Genomic DNA, 5810 nt, shown 5'->3' on the forward strand with positions numbered 1-5810 from the left:
GCACTTTATCCTCTAATATCATTTTTCTCTTAATTTCACTGTTTGTCCCTAAAATCACTCAAGATAGATAATATTTAAAATATCATTATACGTAACATAATAATGAAAATGGATAACTTCAAAAATCTCACTCGAGGTTCCTGAAAATTGCAGACAGCTCCTCTCTAATTTGAATAATTACACTTGCACCCCTTGTTATCATGTTTCTTGTAACACAAAAATCCATTTGGCTGACATCAGCCAAAAATACCCAATGAATATCTTAGAACGCCCCAACACGCTACTCCTCTTTTTCTTTTTTTTTTTCCCTAAAGAAAAAGCCATGAATCTTAAGCCAACATGGGTGTCCAGATCCTTTTGCTCATCAGTGTCATCACATTTAACCTATAAACAACACAAGCATCCTTTGCTGCCTCCTCCTAAGAATCATTGAAATAGGCAGGAGCTTCAACAACATCTTTTTTTCCCTATCATCCCAAGGTAAGCCTGGTAATCTCCTTCATCTTGCAGAGGATCGAGGATTATGGAGGAAATCTCCTCAGCCACAAATTGATTCTTCTCATTCTTATAGTTGACTTGCAATCACGAATTTATCATCAGAGACAGCAATGATCTTGAATGGCCATAATTCCATTTCACTTTGAACAAATAAAATGCTGAATATTTCCCAAATTAGTATCTCCGCATATATATCTTTCATATTTTGCAGTTTGTTAGTACACGAATATCAACATAATGCATTCCATAACTGACAATCCCTTTCCAATACCAACTTGAAATCATCAAGCAAAGTTTTTTAGCTTCATTTTAATCATATAAGATTGATGGCCACCTAACTCGTCAAATACCAATCATCTACAAATTCCTCGGGCATACTTATCGCATGTCTCTGTGGCCAGAGGCACTATTATTGATATCAAAGCGCATCCCATCTATTCATCACCGTCACTGCTAGGTATGAAGTTCCTCTGCTGTATTACTACCACCACCATATTCAATTACTAAAGCAACCCTCCACATAAATCTACCATCACCTCACTGACCTTAAACCCAAATCGAAGAAACTGTTATTTTTGTCCCTAGAATATATATTTCATATCTGCAAACACTATAATAAAGGATATGGCAAACGATGCTAGATGGTAGAGGGATTTTAGGGATTAAAGGGAGGGAGAAATTATAGACGTGAGGACACTTAAGATGCCCACTAAATGGATATGAAGGAGAAGAGAGATAAAAATGGACATAAGAAGGGGAAAAGGTTATTGGTGGGTCTGAGTAAAGGAGACCGAAACAGAGACATAGGCAGAGAATGGATTGCGTAGCAGTAATTGGGGTGGTAGGAAGTGGGGATTGAAAAAGGAGGGAAGGAGAAAGTAGGTAGCTAATTAACATATCTAGTCTATTGGGGAATGCCATTGTTTTCAATTGGGCTTCAATTGCTGACGTGGCTTGCTTGCATTGGTTGATTGGTGGTCGTCCGGCCCATGAAAATTCCGAATTGACGGTCGTCCAGCCCGCTCAGCATTGGTGGTCGTCTCCAATTAATTGAGCGAATTGAGTTGAGGACAAAATTGAGATTTCACCTCCTTCTTGGATAGATAGGGTTCTTGAGAGTCTTCGCTTGTGCCGCTCATTGTGTTTCTTGCTTTTGCTCCGTCGCTTTCTTCCTTTCTTCTCAGGTTCTTTCTCCCTTCCTTCCTCTTTCTCTGTTTTTCACTTCTCTTTCTTCTTTAATTGAATATTAAATAACAGTGCAAGACAAAATAGAGGTCACACGTTGGTCTTCTTCTTACAAGTTAAAGGGTATTTGCCTTTGGTTTTCTCTCTTAATTACCTTAACTTTCATTTTTATTTTTTTTTACAATCTTTCTCTGTATAGCTTTTTATTTTTTTATCCTTTTATGAAAGTATCTATTTACTATCTATTTTGTTGCTACCGTCTTTTCTTCTATTGTTTGGATTTGCAGGTTCGCATGGTAGCGGTTTCATCTTCTTGCTCCGGTATTTCGCTCTATTTTCTCTTACTGCTATTTTTTCTTTTTATTTTGAATATCTCCCCTCCTAGATCTTTCTTTTTTCTTCAATAATTTTTTTTTACCATCCAAAAATTATCTATCGTTGTTGTAATTTTTTCAGAGATGTCTTTTTTTAAAGATCTCTGGTTGTTGGTACTTTTAAACGGGAGTTCAGTTTCTTTTTTTTTTTAGTTTGTTCTACACATACAGAGTTTATGAATCTAGGGAAGTTGGGATGAATTTTAAGTATTTGATATTTTTTTTTTTTTGCAATATCATTAAAATGTTTAGATCATTATTTGACTTGTGTTTTTTTTTTTTGCTAGAGTGTCATTAGTTAACTTGGCTTAATGTCTTTATAGCTCGACATATTACTGTTGCTTGGGTAAACATTTTAGCTTTAGGAATCAGTGTTTTTTTATTGCCTTGAAGATTGCAGGGTGTAAAAAACACTTATTTATGTCGATATATTCACCAAGATTTAGTTCTACCTTTTTTTGGGAAGTCATTTGCTTTATTCATATATAAAGGAGATTTTTATTGTGCCTATAGCACAGCATATGGTAGCACAGGCGTGATGTGGACAAGATTTGCTTCAAACAAGAAGATTTTCTCTAGGAAAAAAAATCATATGATTTGCTTTAGTAATTTTATTTAACATGCATTTGTTTGCATTATATTTCAGGTTTGAATCTGCAGTTTGCATTTGCAGTTGATGTTTTTAGAGATTTTAATAGTTCATGTTCCAATCTCGGTCCTCCTTTATGTTTTGCATACTGTTTAGACAGAACTATCCAAAAGAAATATAGGTTTAGCTGGTTAGAATTCATCATATGCGGAATTTGATGGTTTTTTTTTTGATAAAAAAATCTGGATTTGTTTTTCTTTTCCCTTTTCTGATTTTTTCAGTTGGCGTTTTCTTTAATTTTGGTTTCTTAATCAATTTGCTTGATTAAGCTAGAATAATAGTGCATGCATGCATGTCTATTGTAGTGCATGTTTGCATATCTTATGCTAATTATATACAATTTGCATGTCTTCTTGAACAATCATGAACTCATATGTGAAAAAGATCATTGGCCAAAGTTTCGAGTTACCAAAGGCATCTTGTGATGATACGTATTTTAATGACTATTTGTTAATAATTGTTCTTATAGTACAAAAAATTATAAGTCTCTTAGTAAAATTTGTTGACAGTTTATATAGTGAATCTCAAGTTGATAAATGATCGAAGTTCTTTCTGCAATTTTTTTGGTTGTAATAGCTATTTTAATTGATTTTTTGTGTTTGTAGGCAGTCAAAGGTTTGCCCAAGGATAGGAAATCTCTATCAGATGCTGGGCAGTGGCTTGAAGCAGTGAGTAAATTAACAATTTGATTAAAGACTTTAAATCATATCATTAACTAGAAAATGGATCAAGTTACTGCGTAGCTATAGTTTTGCCCCTTGTTATTTTGCACTAATTAGCTGGATAATTTCTTACTTTTGCTTCCATTAAAAAGGTAATTAAAATCTTATCTTTACTTCGCTGACCTATTTCAATTTAATTCGTCTTACCTATTTCAATCTTTTGTGATTACAGATATAGTTCCATGCTTGAGAAAAAGACCAATGAATGACTTCATATTACCTATTTCAATGTGATTGTATATTTCCTTTTGTAGACAGCATATAGTGGCCCAAATCCTTTCACAGATTCACCTGGCATGCAATAAAATTAGCTTTAAAAGTTTTTTTTTTTGAGTTTAACTATTTGCTATTTTGAGTTTTAGATCATTGTTGTCTTCTGACATTGCAAATTACTTTTTTTTTTGGTAATTTCTAAAAGTCACATTAGGGACTAGGGGTTGCCCTACTGCATTGATATGAACTGGATGTGAAACTTTGGAAATGCATTCATATGTTTAGTGCTTAATGCCATTTATGGTTTGGCATAACAAATTCTTCAGTTCCTGCTAATACTCAGGCTTTGTTGCTATTGTTTTGCTTCATATTGTGTTTTCACATACCCTATGCTAGATTTGATGGTCTAATATATTAATTATAATTATCTTTTATACTCTAATATGTTCCAAATGTTTATTACAAGATATTAAGATATGCAACAAAGTACAAAGGATTGGAGAAATTCTTTTTTCAAAGTGCACCTTTATTTAGGTTCTTTGTTTTTATCCCCTGAGAAAAGGTTAATCTAATTTGATTTAGTATTTTTCTTGATAGGACTTATCAATATCTATCTTATGAATCTTTGTTGTACAAACTAACCAATTGCTTTCTGTCTAGGGGCAGTTTTTGCTTAATACGACTAATATAAATGGTTTTGATGCTTGTAGGTAGTAAAATATTTGCCGAAGGAGAAGTATCAAATATTAGATTTTTGGTACAGGCTATGATAGGTTGCAATTTTATCATTTATTTTATTGTTAATTTCCCCTATTACCTGACCCAAGGTGAATTAATTGTTAAATTCTATTCACTTTAGTGTTTTGCATTTATTTCAGGGAGTAGAATGAAAATATGATAACAAATGCCAATTTGACAGAAAAAGAGTCCAAGTCATAGAGCTTATCCGAGGGGCATAGTTGGCAAAGGAAAATTTGTACCCATCTTGGTAATTGCTGATGAGGGCGGAAGACGGTATAAAAAAGAAGAAAAAGGAACGCAGGACAAGTCTTCTTCTTCCTCTCCGGAAGAGGGCCGCCGCACAGAAGAATGGAGAGGACTAGAGCTACTTCTTTGCCTTTCTCCTTTAGCTTCACTTTTTGACTTTTTCTTTGTAGAACTTTTCTTCTTGTTCTTTTCTAGTTTTCTTAGTCACGCATGATAGGAACTAGAGAGCTTTGACTTTTTCCTTCTGTTTGTTTCCTTTTGGTAGTTTTCGTCTGCAGCAAGCGACGAATTGAACCATGTTTTTCCTGTAGCTTTCTGTTAGAATTTTTCTTAGAACGATGGCCGCAGCTTTTGCTTCAATTTCTTGTGGATTTTGTTCATCAACTATGAACTAATTTCCTCACCCTAGTCAAGGGACAACGGATGCTTTGGGTTGCCTAAAAATTGTGAGATCGATTTAATTTTATCTTTTGCTTTTATTTATTGGTATTCGCATATTCCCTGATTACAGTGCTTATGATTGTTTAATTAATTGATTGTTTTGGATCCGGATAATTAGTTAATTTGATAATCTATTGTCAATTGGGACGTTAAATCCGTAATTGTTTAATTGTCTCAAAATAGTGATAACTGGCATGATTGGATTCGTGTCAGGGGGATACGCGGGCTAATCTGAAATAACCCTAGTAGTGCGTTATTTGGTTAGAATAGGGCTCCTCTAATACGTAAGGCAATTGGGGAATTAAATTCTATGGGCGTACCTAGGATTATTTCTCAATTAGAGCAGTGATTAACGGGCGTACCTTAATCATCGACACAGTAAGGAGGGGTTGACTGTCATCGCTTGTTTGGCAGTTATAACCTATTTATTAGTAAATAATTGGAATTGCCTTTGCTTATCGATGATCAATTAGGTGAACCATTGCTGAAGTTATTCCTTGGCTAGATCCTTTGATTTTAGTAAATTGTTATTTAATTTCTAGTTGGCTATTTTATTTTTATTATTTTACTTTTAGTTGGATTGCTTAAATTGTCACCCCTGAGATAAAAACACCCCCTTTGTCACTGTGAATTTGAAAGGGAACAATTACTCCCAGTCCCTGTGGATTCGACCCTGCTTACCACTATCTACAGAAATTACTTTTAGTTTGAACAGGTATTTATTATTGCACAGGCTTCGAC

The 5810-nt window shown here is 34.2% G+C and overlaps 1 long non-coding RNA gene across 2 annotated transcripts; it reads left to right on the forward strand.

Annotated features, from left to right (window-relative positions):
* Positions 1–283: 283 nt before the first annotated feature.
* On the forward strand, positions 284–5094 carry LOC140008934 (uncharacterized). Of its 2 annotated transcripts, XR_011816262.1 has the most exons (5): positions 284–1682; positions 1971–2004; positions 3312–3374; positions 4352–4414; positions 4520–5094. It is a non-coding gene; the product is annotated as an uncharacterized lncRNA (long non-coding RNA). The 2 variants fall into 2 exon arrangements; XR_011816263.1 differs by lacking the exon at positions 4352–4414 and having other exon boundaries at positions 288–1682.
* The last annotated feature ends 716 nt before the right edge of the window (positions 5095–5810 follow it).

The sequence above is a fragment of the Coffea arabica genome, chromosome 6c (assembly GCF_036785885.1).
Source record: "Coffea arabica cultivar ET-39 chromosome 6c, Coffea Arabica ET-39 HiFi, whole genome shotgun sequence".
In the NCBI taxonomy this organism is placed as follows: Eukaryota; Viridiplantae; Streptophyta; class Magnoliopsida; order Gentianales; family Rubiaceae; genus Coffea; species Coffea arabica.